General features: G+C 33.1%; 1 protein-coding gene and 1 long non-coding RNA gene across 9 annotated transcripts in view; one reads left to right on the top strand and one right to left on the bottom strand.

Annotated features, from left to right (window-relative positions):
• Positions 1–18,064, bottom strand: part of VAChT (Vesicular acetylcholine transporter) — a 41,665-nt gene that overhangs the window by 16,742 nt on the left and 6,859 nt on the right. Inside the window, exon 1 of one of the 7 annotated variants that reach the window (XM_036361494.2) lies at positions 16,006–17,490. The exons of 4 other annotated variants lie outside the window; for them this stretch is intronic. The gene's annotated coding sequence lies outside the window, so the exon portion shown is untranslated. Of the gene's footprint in view, positions 1–11,023; positions 11,157–11,417; positions 12,259–16,005; positions 17,491–18,064 lie in introns of those variants that run through there. 2 more of the 7 variants (XM_070105862.1, XM_070105861.1) reach the window with 2 other exon arrangements.
• LOC138855813 (uncharacterized) lies at positions 12,142–16,121 on the top strand. 2 transcript variants are annotated; one of them, XR_011394931.1, is made up of 4 exons: positions 12,142–12,499; positions 15,664–15,751; positions 15,802–15,920; positions 15,982–16,121. It is a non-coding gene; the product is annotated as an uncharacterized lncRNA (long non-coding RNA). The 2 variants fall into 2 exon arrangements; XR_011394932.1 differs by having other exon boundaries at positions 15,573–15,751.

Raw genomic sequence — 18,064 nt, 5'->3', positions numbered from 1 at the left:
CATTTAAGAAGTTCACTTTGAATTAATAGAGGTTTTCTGTTTTGTAATATATATTAGGTGATAATATTCACTTTTATTTTTGTAACTTGATAATGAATACTAGATCTCAATGATCTTTCAGAATAAAATGCTTGATATGACTATAAAAGACGAAAATATGTGTAATTGTAAAATATTATACAATATATTTTTATACTTTGAAGAGGGTATATTAAGTTTGCCACAAAGTTGGTATCACCCAGAAAGAATCAGTATTACGAGTCGGTTTAGCCATGTCCGTCTGTCCGTCTTTTTTTTATATATGCGATATATTCCCTTAGTTTTTGTGATATCAATCTGACATTTTTCACATGTCTTTTTCTCCCCAAGAAGCTGCGTATTTGTCAGTTCTTGTATGAATTTTTTTTTCATTTCAAGAAATATCTTCAAGAAATTTGACATGGATTATTGCACAAAATGCGGTACAATTTTAACTAAATTTTTTAGCTCGGACCAGTATAGCATATAGCTGCCATATAAGCTGGACGATCAAAATTAAGTTCTTGTATGGAAAACTTTTTTAGTTGACAAGTTATCTTCATGAAATTTCGCATAGATTATTTTGAAAGGCAACTATAAAAGCTCTGAACATATTGTTCAGATAAAATCATAAAATTATAAATAAATAAATTATATAATAAAATAATCATATAGGTTTTATGAACTTCTTCAAGAAATAAGAGAATTTTATTGTTTAAAATCCCGACTAATATACATATGGGTTCAAGTTGAAGTTCACAGTGTGAACAGTTGGAAAATATTCATACACAAATCTTGACTCTATTATTCGCTCACTCAAGTTTTCGCTTAATCATTTTTGTTATACGGTTTAAAATAACCATGAATATAGGGAAATTATTAAATTGGTATAAGCTCTTGTTACTCTTATGGTATTTTATAATACCGGTCTATCGAATTCATACCTGTTGTATGTTCGATTCACTGCTTACAAGAGTTTCGGCGAGTAAGACATTAAAAATATTATCAATCATAAAACCAATAAAATAATTTAATCTTCAAAGTAAATTCTGCCTCGTTTTTCAACTCAAGCATTGACTAATGAAAGAAAGTTTGCTCTATGCGCTTGTTGCCAATACAATTGTATGTACAAGTATAACTAAGTAAATATAGTTCACGTGAACGAGCACACATACATATAAATGTTTGCACAAACTGGCACTTGAAATTTCTACACAGCTGAAATGTTGTGCAAATATCTGCTCGTGCTCGCATCTGTTCGTATAAACCGCCGCACTTGTCTTTTGGATACTATCTACTTCTTTATTTGTTTACCATTTGCTCGTTGATCTAAGCGTCAACATTGACATTGGCGTCCTTCACTTTTACATAACGGCATAACAGTGTGTGCACTTTGTATTTCACGTACTTTTACATTTATGCATTTGAAGCGAAATGCTTCATGTTTCGCTTACTTGGACCCAGCTGCTGGATTTCGTTTTGTTATTTGAATCAAATCTTTTCAACGTACTCAGATGTTTTGTATTTTCAGCTTTTATCTATTTGAGCTTACATTATTTTTGCAATCAAGTGCTCTCTGCTTTCCACACTCGAACGCTGTTGCGTATCTTGCGAAAATGTCAAGTGGCAACGTGAAGCGTGAGTGTTGGTCAAGTGCACGTAGCTCGAAGTATTTGCAATACCATTTGATATACGAAACGAATTACGTAATTGAATTTGTTTTACCGTAACATTGTTTGCCAGCATCCAAATAAAGGAGCGCCCTTGTTGTATAATCATTTAAGAAAAGTTTGATTTGTAGAATTTTATTAGATATTTTTGTAGCTCAGCCACAAAAAAATTGTTTTCTGATTCTTTTTACTTCGTCAGAATTTTTTTTTAACTTTTGAAGTTGTGCTTTGAATTATTTCCATTTCGTCCAAATTTTTCACCCATTTAAGCTTAAGTACCAATTGGACAATAATTGGCTATTAACGGATTTTCAGTGGTATTTTTTCGTGTTATCTTGGTTCTTCTTATGGCAAGAGAGTTAAAGCTTAGTTACTGCCATTGTTAAAATGTTTCTATTTTTTTTTAAAAGAATGATTATATATCTATTATATATGTTATTATGTCTTTTAAAATAGCGTTGAGACATCTTCAAAATTTAAACTGACATTTAACATATACTTTTTCTTTACATACAATGTTAGAATATATATAAAAAAAAAATCAATAATGTAATAGAAATGAATGTTGTGAACGCCTCTTTGCAAGTCATCACACGTGGCTAAGCTCCCACTAAGCACTAAATTGTCAATTAAGTTAACCCACTTTCGCCATATTGGCGCGTGTAATCGTCCGCATTGAATTGGACTTGAAATTCAAATACAAAGACCAAATTCAAAAAAACGTATAACAACAAATTGAACACCATTAAATGGCCAGCTGGTGGACACAAGCTATACTGAAACGCATACCGTGTTGGAAAAATGATGGCTAGTAATTGTCGTAGAAAATTTTTAATAGAAAAACTAATACCCATAAACTACACGTAGGCTTGAAAAACTACAAGTATAATGCAACTATAATGAGCTATGAAATATCTCTCTGAATATTGACTGCCCTTTTTAAATGCCATAAAAATAACAAAATTCGTTTTTAAATTTTTAATCCAAACATCAGAATTAAATAATGAAAATTTGATATTTGATCCAAGATTTAAAATTGAAAATCTAATATTAAATCCTTGATGTTGGGCTTAAAAATTAAATTTTAATTTTTTAATTCCGATATGGGGAATAGAAATTGAAATTTTCATTTCTTAATTTGAATGTGCAAGTTTGGCGACCACTGCTTTAGAATAATGAAAATGATGGCTCTATGCGAGGTCTAGTTTAAAATAATAGAATACAAAGATAGTTTGGAAAGCTTTCTAATTCGAAATCTTAACGAAATTTGCCATAGATTATTGTTTCAGGCAACGATACAATCTCCAAACATATTGTTCAGATCGGACCACTATAGCATATAGCCATTCAAATTTACCGATGAAAATCTAAATAAAGATCTGCTTAAAAGAAAAAAATAATTCGAATTGAGGGTTGTTTATATCAAACGTGGCTTAAAAGAATTATCAAAATGTTTTCCGTTGAATGCGAATCGCTGGCCGGTTACGTTTTCTGATTTAGTTATACTTATAGCCGCTTAAAGAAATGCACCTGTGAAGGATATCACTGCTTCAAGCTACATTTTGGTAATTGTGTCAATTGAATTTTCCTGCTGGTTAGTGCACACACTCACAAACTACGGCGACTTTGAGATTCTACTTTGTAATTAAAAAGCCTGTTAAGCCAAAGTCAAAAATAGCTTAACCCATGCTTAAGGGTAATTCACTGAATGTATAGTAACTATGTAAATAATACACCAGCATTTCTTAGCTAAAATACTAACAAAAACAAATACATAGATGTTATACAAGCGCATTTGAGCCACAACTTGTTGAAGTACTAAGCATACCGGCTATAAATAAAGCTTAACCTATGCTCCCAATTGTGAAATACGAACACAATGCGGAATGAACGGAAATGTGTGCCGTTGTAAATACCGTGAATATGCTCGACATTGTCAAGTGCCTGTGGAGGCTACGGAAAAGGCATTGAAAAATTAAGCGTGCAAAAATAGAATACAAAGAACAAACAACACCAACAAAACCAAATGAAGCAAAAAAAATAAATAAATAAAAAAACTTAAATATACGAGTAAGCAAAAAGCAGGCGGCAAAATATCGAAGTGAAAGGGATGTGACTGCAATAAATGTGCACGTTGGTTCCGGGGGATGCACTCGGAGGAAACATACCAAAGAATATTGTAAAGTGGTTTTGTGAACAAACACAAACCTGAACACACACACGTATGTACATTATTGTGCAGAAATATTAAAAAAAAAAAACATGAAAGATTCAAGGTTAAGGGGGCATTATGCACGCCTACGCTAATGAGCTACCAAGCGGCGGGCGGCGGGCGGCGTACATTCGCTGAAGGGTGTTGCTCAACACGCTTGAATGCACAATTGGAAATAGCAAATTCGAAGGTATTTCATTAGGGGATGCTTCTGCACTCCTCACTATTTACTATAAGCGCAATTTTATATGAAAAGGCGAAAAAAATTCTACAAGGATTAGTAAAGCATTTTCTACTTGCAACACTTGCCACACGAGAATAACTATGGAATTTCTGAAATTATGATAATCTCACCAACACTATATACAGCTCATTACACTCACATTGAATGAATGTTCGATTTGTTCTGAATGATTTAGAATACTAATGGTTAATAGTTATACATGGTTGGTTGATAATGGTGTGGCACTTGACGAGAGTTTTGGTCATGCATGTGAAATGAAAAATATTCAGAGGAGATTCCCCTCAGATCTGTGATTTGTCGAATGATGATTGTCGATAAATTGAGAAAATTTTACGATTAAAGTTGGTAAGTTCTACCAGTTAACAAGGAGTTTTTGCTATAAGAATAAATTATTTCGTTTGTCAAACAAGTAATTCTAATAGCAACAGCAAAGCTATCGAATTGATTGGAAACAAGTGAGTATCTCTATCTCCAATGCTGTCAAGTTTCGTTTTACATATGTTAGATCAGTTTTTAAATGGGAACGACGAATCGAAGACAGCTGTTGTATAAATGAGAATGTTTTAAAACGTTTTGAATAATCTGCTTCAGGGTAGCTTGTGCGTCGAAAGTTCATCTATTTTAACTAGGATTAAGAAACAGGGGTTGAAAATAAGGCTCGAAGTTCTATTCTAAAATTCAACTATTATAAATCAACATTTTTTATGAATTGACTAAACCAAACTTGGTTGATATCTACATCTCTCCTTTGTTCAATATCGTCTCATATCTGGGGAGATAATAGATAATATATATATATATAGTCTCAGTCTTTGAGTATCGATCTTTCATCGCCGATATCGGACCACTATAGGATATACCTGCCGTACAAACTGGTCGATCAAAATCAAACCCCTGTATGGAAATCCTTTTTATCTGAGAATATCTTCAAGAAGATCTTCAAGAAATTTGGCATATACTATTGTGTTAAGCTACACTTTAATCTATGAAAAAATTATTCCGATGGCATCACTTTAGCACACATTTTTTACTTGAGTATCTTTAAGAAGCCAAATGAATTATTGTTCAAAGCAACGACAAAGCAACAATTTAACGTAGCTGATTTCAAATCTACCTAGACTTTTAGTTTTAGTGATATAGGTACTGCTTGAACTCGGCTTATTAAAATCAATTTTCAGGACTAAAAATGGCTAAATTTTATAAATAAACCGCTATGTTTACATTAAGAGGAACTTGTTCAAATGATACGAATATTTTCTGTGCTGTTTGCGGAGACTATATGTTTAGAGAATGCTGTTTAAATGCGTCTCATTCTATAAAAAAAAGCCTATTTGGACATCTTTGGGGAGACATTAACAGGCTGATATACGTCAATCTTAAAATGGTACATTTTCTTTTGGGTCAACAAGTAGGTATACCAAATACCCGTGTTTCATGTGCTTATGAGATAGTCGAGCCAAAACAGAACACTGGACTAAAAAGGTTTGGCCCTTTAGAGTGAATTTAGTACCGGTAGTATGAATATGATGAATGCCTCTCTAGTAGCCAGAGATTGCAATACAAGTATCCTACTTTCTCTTCATATAAAGTCAGGTCTGATCAAACAGTTTGTAAAAGCCCTAAACAAGTATGGGGAATGATTTTATATATATCAGAAAAATATTTTCGAAATTGAGCACAGAAAAAATTTTAAAAAAAAGTAACCGCTTCCTAGAAAATTTAGGTGACTTTTATCAGGGTATTCACACAGCGGAAGAGCGATAAAAGCGTTGGAATGCAAATATGATGAACAGGACATAAAAGAAAGTTTTTTGTCATGTTAAGTAAGAGAAATAAGTTTTTTAATTCTAAATTGTAGTATTTTTGGTTCAAAATGTAATATGTTCATATTTTGAAAACTAGAGCTGCTAGACAAAAACTCACTACAGAATTGGAATAAGGACGGCAAAATCATATAAAATGCTGCTTTCGAATAAAGATTTTGAGATTCAACATAAAATATTTAAAACTTTATTAAAAGCATGTAACATTCTTACCGAATATGTGGTTAACTCTTATAACTTCACAAGGAATACAATGTTAGCATTGGTTAGGCAAGCATGTTGTTACATAACTACGCAAGTATATATGTATGTATAAACATACTTGTATGAACGCAGAAAATAAATGTTATCGCACCTAACGTGACATTGTAATTTAATGCCTTGAATTCTTACTCTTTGTGAATTTTATTGATTTATATGTAAAATACACATGAATCCTTGAAATGTGATGCATTACGACGGCTGTCACTATCAAATCCCAAAATCAACACGTACGACATTGTACATAAATAAATTCATGCATACATACATATATGCATATATTATATAACTGTCTTACGTGCGTGCGTGTAAACGAGCAGGCTTTCTTGGGATTCTCAAGTCTTTGTAGAAGAAGCCTTGGCAGCTAGCTAATAAGCTATTGCAGAAGAACTCACCGTAAAAATAACAACCTACTCAGCTACTCATGCACACGCTATGTCCTTGGGGGATTCAGAATGAATTTAACATTACCTTCCACCCAAAGAGCGTCACATTGGGAGGTACGAGTTTTTTATGCTTTCAATATTCAAACAATTGACTTACATACACATTTCTATTTATATATTGTATATACATATATATATATGCGTATGTAGTTGTTGTGTTTCCAAGTTGTGCTTCCTGTTTTGTCTAAAATGACATAAAGTTGTAGCGAAAATAAAAATACATTAAATTTATTCCCAGGAGGAACGAAAGCGCTTAATTGAGAATTCAATGAAATGTAAACAGGACAACGGATAGAAGAAATACCACATTGGCAGGTGTCAGGCATGCACGACATTTCGACCCGTTTAAATATATATATACCTATAATGCATTTTTACATGAAAATGAAATATGTTATGATTTTTTCTAAATACTTTGTCGAGTTTCAATTCTATTTATGCTTAGCTCTTGAATGTTATATGAAATATGTAAAACCATTTTAAATTTTAAGTCAGCTTCTTTTTGGTTAAAGGCTGGTTATGGTTCGGACACTACTAAATTTCTTATCAAAATTTTCGAAAAGTTCTGTAAAACTATCTACTGTAGATACTACGTCGTTAGGATTGCCAGGTTTTATTAACACAACTATTCCAGACCACATACATATAACTTGTCTTATATTGCACTCTTAATAATATGTTGGTGTTTTAAAACTAATGCAATTCATTTAGATGTTAGCATAAATTTACATCGTAAATAAGCTTACAACTTCTCTCCCGATATGTATTTTCATTTAAACATTTTAACGAGTTAGGGGGAGAGAATACAATTGTAGTTTCTTGCTAGAACGAGCAGTACTCTAGGGTAATTTTAAGAACAATATACATGCAAATTGACTAAACTTTATAAATCAAAGTCAGTGCCTGTGAGCCAATTCACCCCCTTCTCCCAATGGTGTAATTAATTCACATTGTGTTATTTTCTATACTTATCCAAATGGGAATATCTAAAAAACATATCCAAATATATACATTTTATATGACACTTAGGAATATTTAAAAATTTCAGTGGGAATTGTTTTATTTTCTTTTTCACAAGCAAGTTTACATATCATCACCTAAAATGCAAAATAACGTAACATCACTTTCAAGGAGAAGCAGTATACAGGAGAAGGAAATAGCGATAAAAAATAAGAACTACTCATATTGAAATAAAATTTGAACTTTCGGTAATAATTTGGTTATGTCTGATAGTAGAACCTTAAAATTTTGTACATAATATACAATTCTCTAGGTTTGTTCAAAGAAAAAGTTGAATTTTGATTTTTCGCGGGCTGTGTACATTCGATTATTGATATTTTGTTTTTGTTATAATTGGATATATATGTTTATCATGTGCTTGCATTAGGAGCCAATTTCAATTTGTAGTTTGTTTTTAACAACAGGAAAGATTAGTCACGTTTTTGTGTGCTCTTCGATTTTTGACTTTTAAAAGAAATGTATCAAAAGATATGTATTAACTTGGACTTGAAATGTTGACTGTGGCATTCGGTCTACTTCTTCAGCCTACTTTTCCTCAAAGATGTGTTTAAAAGAAACAGTGAAAAAAATTGTTCTTGAAAATCGTCGAATAACTATTATGGAAGTTGCAGAGGATGTTGGCATATCAATAGGCTCATGCCATTCAATTTTCTCGAATGTTTTGGGCATGAAACATGTAGCAGCGAAGTTTGTTCCGATGTTACTAAATTTTGAGCAAAGGCAATGTCGCATTAGTATCGCTCAGGAGTTGTTGAATGACGTCAACAATGATCCGGGTTTGGTCAAACGTGTCATAACATGAAGTCGAAACTAAGGCCAAATCATCCCAATGTATGCTGCCAGATGAGCCTAGGCCGAAAAAGGCACGCCAAGTTCGATCAAATGTGAAGGGTTTGCTCACTGTTTTCTTTGATTACAATGGTGTGGTGCATCATGAGTTCCTGCCAAAAGGTCGTACAGCTAATAAGGAACACTACAAGGAAGTTATGCAAGGTTTGCGTGAAGCAATACGGCTCAAGTGATCGGAATTGTGGAAAAACAAATCGCGGATTGTGCATCACGATAATGCACCAGCTCACACATCAATGCTTATTCGTAATTTTTGGCTAAAAACAAAATCGTAATCCTGCCTCAACCACCGTATTCAACAGATTTTTAGAACAGAATAGACATTGATGAATAAATAAGTACTTTTCAAAAAAATTCAAAATTCATTTTTTCTTTGAAAACACCGAGTATATGTAATTTGATGTAGTGAACCGTATTCAATAAAAATCTCAATTTAGAACTTTTTTAAGATATTTTTTATTTTGAAATTTATGTAAGTAATATGAATCTATAACTAACGATATTTCTAAAACTACTCAGAAAACTTGTAACATTGTATGTTTCATTGTACCTAAGCCACAATTCACTTCCGGCATATGGTTGAGTATCCGATGGATGATGAGAGAATGCGAATCATACATACATACATACATATGTACATATCATTTACACTTTGTTCTTATTGCAAGAAACTTGGGGAACTCATAAGCGCTTTCATTCGTGTTTTGTTGCCAATCATCAGAACCATTAACACGAAATGTCGCAAATGCTTTTTGCTTTAACGCTGATGTTGTCCAAATGTGCGGTCTCGTTGAAAAAAAAGTATAATACTAAGCGAAATCCGAAATCATCCCCTCTGATTGTGAACATCTACATACAGACATAAAGACATGGATATGCATGTGCATGCGTGTATCTTTGGGGCAGCCAGCGCGTATCGTCCCGCCTGTCATGCCGCAAGGCAGGAAACAAATTTCCTCAGGATAACATTATCAATCAGCTTCTCCCAAGAAAAGTGCGTAAATTTTGTAGCCCCGTATCCCCGCACACTCGCCCGCTACTACATTGACGATTATGCCCCTTTTGTTTTGACGTGAAACCGCTACAAACACATCAAGATAAAAACAGCATCACAAACACCGATTGCCTACAAGCAAATAACGCTGGTAATCTGCCAGTTGGTTTATGCATTTGGGCACACTAGTATATACATACATACTAACAAACATACCTATACGAAGGCGCATAAATGGCTAAATTTTGCTGTTGGGGGGTTGCGCTAAGCTTAGCCAGCTAGTTGTGCAAGTGCTGGTAATGCTAATGTTGATGCTGTTCTTCACGCTGTAACATACATACGTAGCGGTCGTGGGTTCGCCCTGATTGTTGTTTGCTGTTGTTGTTAATTTATGTGGTAGTGAAATTTATATTTATTGCCTTTGTCATTTCGAACAAAATTGAGTTGTTAAGGTCTAGGAGGCGTTGTGAGCCTAATGGTTTTGTGGGAATTTATATTCTCACAAACACCGAAATGAAAAATATTCGTTCGCGCCGACTAATGCATTGTATGTTTGTACATATCAAAATATAATTATGTATTCGTTTATATTAGTTCATTACATAATATACATATATATATTATATATATACTGAGTTATGGTTTTAGTATCTTAGAAAAGGTCTGACAAATACAAGAGATGATTTTAGAGTTACGTTCAATCTAGTGTTATACCAGAAGGACAAGTGATAAAACTTTACCACAATCTTTCTATTGAACAAATTATTTAACTTATCATTCAATAGGCAGATCTTGTGACAGCTTAGAGAAACCGGTTTTCTAAGTTAAATGTGATACCATTAGGTAAGGTAAGATGTTTTTTTAAACTATATATTGTATATAACTTATAACTTTTACATAAAATTTTTTTCAAAATATCCTTAGTTTTCTTAAGAGGTATAATTCACTCATTTTTAAAATTTTGGATTTCTTGAGACCGTAGCCGATCGTCAGTAGGAGCTCCGAGAAAAGTGTCTGGTGGAAAGAAAGATTTTTCTGCTTAAAATTATCCCATATCTAAGAACTAAAAAATGTTTTATAACTACAAAAGTTAAGTATATAGGCTATGATCGAAGAATGCAGAACTAGTAAAAATTTAGATTTTTGCCCAAATGGCGATTTCCTAAAAAAGATCGTTTCTTATGAAAAAATTTACACTTAGGAGGATCAGTATACATTTTTCGTAGAAATTTTCCTCACTGACTTTAAAAAAAGCGTTTCGAGAAAAACACGTTTAATGTTTTAAGAGCCGATTACACTAAGCTAAAAACTTCTTATAAATATGCTCATACCTTCGAAACTTTTACTTAAGTGGTTTCCTTGATATATAATATTTCCGTTAATATGTCAGTCTTCACTCACTGGAGTTTTTCTGTCTTAAACATATTCTTTTGCGGAGCAAGCCCCACTCTATATTCACCACTTATTCCCTGTTCAAAGAATGTACCTGAAGTATAATAATTATAAGACAGCTTCTTCTCGCTATTTCTAATCACATTTCACTTTCCTTCATCTGCTTGCTTCTCCAACAGAGGACTTATATAATATCGTTTGTTCATAAAACGAAAACTTCAACGACTCTACGCAAACATTCAAAATTCTACATCACAATATGTTAAACTTTTTCTAGAAAGACAGTTAGTCATGCTTTCTATTTGCTAAACAAAAACTATTCACATTATCATTCTAAGTAATTTCGAAGATAACAACTCGTGCGTTAATAAATATGGCAACGTAATAAGTCGTCAACCAATTCTTCCAATTTTCAAATTAATTAATTCCAACAAACCTCCAATTATTTCCCCCTCATGTAAATGCTTACGGTTAATCGAGTTACTCACCCTCAAAGTCAATGATAACCGAACTATACCATAATGGTGAGCAGTAATTAAATCTCGAGCCACATAATGCCATTTGAAAGATTGATAAACGAGCATTCACGATCTTACTACGGTGAAATGCCGAATAATTAGGATTTTAAATAGACACCTTGAATTTGAAGTCATAAATGTTAACACTTTTTGTTTTTGTGGCGCTTTAAATAAAAAATGTCACGTGATTGTCAAATACAAATAGATGCTTGTATGATATTATTTTCAAATCTTACTACTATGATGAGAAAAGTGCTAGAATGGACAATTTGAGTCCTTGTCGCAATGCGCCTGCTGACACTTCAGCATTTCGATGTCGAGCAGTTTGTACATCTTAGCATAAGTCTTTTGAAAAAATATTGCGCAAAAATCATCATCAAAATAAAATAAAATATAGCAGATCGCTTCGGAAGTGGCCTTGATGGAAACTGTTGACATTATCGCAATTTTTAAACACATTTTTATACATACACTTGTTTATGTTGCAGCGCTTGTTCATATTTGTGTAGACAAGAGCAGACGCCACACCTCAATAACGACAATGATTCTTTTCGTTTGTCTTCTACATGTGGTGTAGGAATTTTTTGTTAAATATTTTGTCATATCTTATTTTTATTATTTCGTCGTTTGTAAATTTGTATCACTTCCTGTTTGTAATGGAGTTTTTTAATTGTTTTCTTATCATATCTTGTTGTTTTTAATGTATTGCCTACGCCTTGAATGCAGAATTTTGATAAGAAACCAATTAAGCTTAATTTCAGCCACTTAGAGTATTTTTGGCAGAAATTAAATGTGGAAGTCAATTTGTGGTACTTTTTGGCGGAGTCAATGGTATATAATGAGCAGCTAACTTTGTCGGTGTGTCATTCGCAGTTCCAGTATAAAAGTGTGAATCAGCGAAATTTGTATGACGAAGTCTTGAAATATAGACATATAGATATTTATTTAGACGGTTTTTATATATGAACGCGATTTTTTTTAATTATCTCAGTTCTTTGAATCGTCATAGGTTCATACTGTGCTTTCTTGAAGCTATAAGAATCGATTATGTGGTCAGTCGAATTTGAGACACATGAAAAATTAAATTAGTTGACATAAAAGTTCTTTAAAAAAATCTTCCAAATAACAAATCTCTCTTTGCCTTAAAAACATCACAAACAATTATTACATTAGTTTAGACCTAAGCTAGAAGAAAACTGTCTTGATTTACCTGACGAGAATTACTTAAAATACACAAGTTAATGTATAGTAAAATTGACGTAGATCTGAATTCCTTGAACCATTTTTCCAATAATCGAAAGTTATCGATCTTTAAGCACATTTTTGCTCTTACGAAAAGTAGACTGTGTGGTTTTATGAAACCACGATGAAAGTGATATTTTTTCCAGATTCTATAATTGATAAATTTCGGAAAATTATTCGATTTAAGTTATTGAAAGTGCGTTTTTCATGTTAGTTTAATAAATAATAATCATGGAATGATAATAGTTGACAAGAAATCCAACTATACATTTTTGCTTTTCTTTGCGTATTAAAGTATTGTATATAAAACCAATATAAATACAATCATTCAGATGATATACAAATGTTAAAAACTAAGAATTTTTTTTATTTAAATCATGGAATAATTTTGAATTTCAGATATTCTCTCTCTAACTTAATTTTTGCCTTGAGTATAGCAGTTAATAAGTGTAACTAAACTCATGCAAATGCACTTACATATACATATATACACATATGTAAATATAGAGTGTTGTAATGCGACAAAAAAGAAAACAACACACAATTTTAGACGATAGTTCAAAAGTTTAACTTAAAACAAGAAAAAACGTTAACTTCGGTTGCACCGGAGCTATAATACCCTTCACAAATACAAAGGCCCCTTACAAGAACTTGATTCCGAACTTTCAATTTCTATGGCAGCTATACAAGTATGTTATAGTTGTCCGATACCGGCCGTTTCGACAAATGAGCAGCTTTTTTGTAAGAAAGGGACAGGTGGAAAAAGATAGCTTAAAAACTGAGGGACTAGTTTGTATATATACATACAGACGGACATGGTTAATCAACTCAACTCATCATGCTGTTCATATATGTATACAAGTATATTTTATAGGGTCTCCGAAGTTTCCTTCTGGGTGTTACAAACTTCATGGCAAACTTAATATACCCTGTTCAGGGTATAAAAAGCATAAGGACGATTTATTGCATAATTGGTATAAAAGTTTGAGTCAGCAACTCGACAAAACTTTTTTACCAAAATGTAGTCGCCAAAAAAAAAACTAGCCTGAGAAAATGCTATATTAACTTATAGGTTTTAATTCCAAGTGAAAATTTTTAAAAATAATAATATGTTATATAATAAAGCTATTGGTTTGAACCTTAAATTAAACTCTAGCTATAATGTCTAAAAATTATCTAATAAATGCTGGTATATATATGTACATAGACTTAGAAGTACACAAAATATTCACATCCCAGGTATCGTGAAATATTTTTTTATTTCTCCAAATTAGCAAAATTTCTATAACATTGCACAATAATTTTTTAAATCAAAGAAAATGTTTGTACAAATATATATGGGAAGTAATATTTCTTATAAAGATGCCAAAATCTGTAGAAAAGGCATCCACAAAATTAAAGTAATAAATGCAACATTTGTATACTCTTGCAACATGTTGCTACAGAGTACAATAGTTTTGTTCACATAACGGTTGTTTGTATCAGCTAAAACTAATCGAGTTAGATATAGGGTTATATATATATATTTTAAATTTTCAGGATGACAAGAGGAGTTGGCTTCCGAGTGACCCTCTGCCCATCCGTCTGTGCAAGCGATAACTTGAGTTAATATTGAGATATCAGAAAGAAACTTAGTACACATGTTTCTTGGCACCACGGAAACGAATAAATTGACATAACTAAGCTCCATAATAAAATACAAGATTGTTATTTGGTATGACGAATCGTATTAGAGAGGGGCATCTGCAGTTTGTAAAATGTTTAAAAAGTGGGCGTGGTCCCTCCCTAGAATAGGTTTATTGTGCATATCTCCTAAACGCCTAAAGCCATAATAACCAAATTCACTCAAGCTAAATATTTTTAGCACTACTACAGATAATGTGAAAATAGGTGCAATCGGGCGATAACGCCGCCCACTCCTTTCAGTATACAAATCAAGCACTAATAAATATATTGAAATTAAACTTTGCAAAAAGAGTGCCATTCAAGATATGCCATCTCACGTCTAAAACTTGTCAAAATCGGACCAATGTTCAAGCGCCCATATACCGAAGTTGTGGACCCAAGTGTTCATGGTTGACTTTTTACAGAAATTATCGTTCAATATATAAGATATATAATTGGAATTCGGAGAGAATCCTTTCCTGATAATATTATGTCTGTATCTCAAATATGAATTTAATGGGGTCAATACTTCTCTTAGCCTCCATGTATTTAATATTATATAAAGACTTTCGAACTTTAACGATATAGTTATTAGGGTAGCCGGCTTTGATTCGTGCAAGTTTTAAGAATATAAAATGTTCGGTTACACCCAAACTCAACCCTTACTTACTTGTTTTATATTATTTTATTGTATAATATTATCTTTGGAAGGTCTTCATATTCTGAAGAGAATCCTTTAAAAATGTTTTAAAATTATGTCATCTCATTTCATTGGTACTGAATTATAATACATTAGTCCTTCTTTTTTAACGTGATCACTATCTACTCACTAAATTTGTGTTCTGAACAAAGTAAAGAAATCCAAATGTGTTGAAACAAATAATAAGTCTAAACAATCTCTTTTCATAGAAATCTTAAGAACTCAGAAATACAAACTAAAACCTGAATCTTGATTAGCTAAAAAATATTTGAAATTATTAATTTGTAGTTTGATATCTGGCATGTACTGATTTCGAATATTTCCAGTAAAATTCCATTCGCAAAAGGCAGAAAGAAGCGTTATAATTGATTATTGTATGAATTACGTAATTCTTTTACAAACTGTTAGCGTTAGATTTAATTAAAAAAAAGTCTGCAAAAACATGTTATTTTACTATTTTGCTTTTAGTTTTCTAAATACAATAGCAAACTTTTAATTTTAAAAACTTCTTTGTGTAGGTTTGTCTTCAGATTCGAGATTACATAATCAAGCTTTAGTTGTGTTGCCGAATCACAAATTCAGTGATGATTTTTTGTGTATTCCGTACAGGTAGATACATTTTCATACGACTACAACTACCACAAATACGCAGCACATAGACGAGTATTCGTATTTGTGTACACACATACAAACGGAGGTGAGTACAAGCACATACTTAAAAAGTACGGATGTATAATTTTCAATTAGCGCTACAATCAGGACTATTTGCAACGATCACTATAGAATTAAATGCATTCGTGCACAATCGTCGAAGATATGACTTCATCCACAGCGAAGACCACGAAGCAAGTAATTAACACTTTTATGTATGTACGCAGATATTATATATTATATATATATGTATATATCCTATTTTTCGCTGTGCAGTTTACGGCACATGTTAGAACTCACCTGTATCGCTCGGTGTGATATTACTGAGGCGATGCGATAGATAACCGCGTAAGTTCGAGACTACGCGCTGTGGCGAGTTCGGGCCACTACCGATGGAGAAGCTTCGCAGTTTGGAGAACAGTGCGGCCGATTCACCACTTGTGCCAGCACCACCATCAGCTGCACTGCCTGCAGCGGTATTATGGGTACCCTCGTTCGACGCCACTGTCTTGAGGATTATAGCGAGTTGACAATTTGCTATTTATTTCCTCTTTTTATACGATTTTTTATTATGTATTATTGAAATTTTTACCAAGTAATATAAACTTATTCCTTTTTATTTGTTAATTTTAATTTTTTTTTTTACGAAATTCGGGTCCACACAAACACAAGTGACAAAAAGTTGCTTCAAACCATGAGCTCACACCGTTGCGATTAATTGCAATAATATATTTTTAGTGGCTTTTACATAACCAATTCACTTTTGTTTTGCTCCAAAAAATATTTTTTTTTCAGGCTTAACCACTGCAGTTCACGTTTACAAAATTTGTTTAAAAACATTAAAAATACAATTTTTCATGAATATCCACCAATCGTTGGTAAATTGAAAGACAATTTGTTTAGTTAATTTATTTAATTCTTCAAATTGTATGCCTTTGTGAAAAAATCCTGCACACACACACTTGAAAAGTTGAGAAAATTTGCTAAACCAGACGACCACCGTGCATCGTCCAGGCCAGAGCAAAGGTAACTTCTATCTGGCAGCGCTCGCCTAGCACATACCCAACATGCCTATGTATACCTTGTCGCTTGTAGTGCTATTCAAGCTGGAATTCCAGTGCCTGCGTATGCTCCAAAAGCCAGCGAACCAACCTACCACCCACCCAGCATTACTGCCGCCCACCGCGTATCCAGTATAGTTAGGCGACTTTCCAAGGAGCGCGTTGCATATTCACTCACAAACGCGTAGGTATTTGTAGCATTTCCTGTATATTACTTGCTTGTGAGTGTGTATGTTAAGGTCTTTCATTTAACATATCGTTCAGGTTGTTCAGCGTTTCATTTGCGCTCACTTCTATGTGTTTTAAGCACTTGCTCGTTCGCTCTCTCTCTGCTTTCTGCGAGACATGCGCATCCTGGCGCTTAACTTTTTTATGACTTTTACTCAGAAGACGTCAAGCGGTTGAGTGTGTGCGTCTGTGTGGTAACTTACCATGCGTGCGTCCACCCAATTGGCTTGCTTTTGTGAGTGCACAGCCGTTTTTCCCATACACATTACATTCGCCTGGTTGAGCACATTTGAATTGGCATAGATTGCTCAGGCTGAGCGCTGTTTTGTTGCTTACACTACTCATCCCGCAAGCTGCACACAAACGCACGCACATATATGTATATATTTGTGTGGATTAGTTATTACATGACTTGTATGTGCCTCCATGGCGTTGGTGTTGATTATATCGATGTTACGTGTGTTGTTGCAGTCGTTAATGTGCTCATCAATGGGTGAATCCTGCTTCCATTTCATACAATTCGATTCGGAGCGATTGAAACCGCCTCGATTTAATATATTTCTTTATGTGCGAATGTTGATTTATTCGCATATATATATATTTTTGTGTTTGTAGTTGTGACATAAACACATAAATATTATGACACACACGCAAAAGCCAATAAAAGGCACGTAATACGCGTTTATGAACTTTTAACACTTTTTATAAATCTCCATTTTAATGACAGTGGTTCCAAATCATGGATTTTATTTACCCTCATTCCTATTATAAATATTTCAATACAATTTGATCCATTTTATGTTTACCGATGATTACGTAAATGCATGCCTACGCTCAAGCGCACAGAAGTTCGTAGCCACAAGCAAGCTTGGCTTATCCTCTCTGCTTTCACTGCTTACAAATATTTGCAATAAAGCACTTATTTATGCTTTCTTATCAGCATTTGATTGTGGTGAATATAAAAGGACGCCTCGAAAAAATAAATAAATGAACAAAATAACCGCAATACAGTTAGCTTTCATCACATACACACCTCACATATTCATTTGCACATACATATGTATATGTAT

Source organism: Bactrocera oleae, chromosome 2, assembly GCF_042242935.1.
Source record: "Bactrocera oleae isolate idBacOlea1 chromosome 2, idBacOlea1, whole genome shotgun sequence".
NCBI lineage: Eukaryota > Metazoa > Arthropoda > Insecta > Diptera > Tephritidae > Bactrocera > Bactrocera oleae.
The sequence above is the reverse complement of the archived record's forward strand: the minus strand, read 5'-3'. Positions and strand labels throughout refer to the sequence as shown.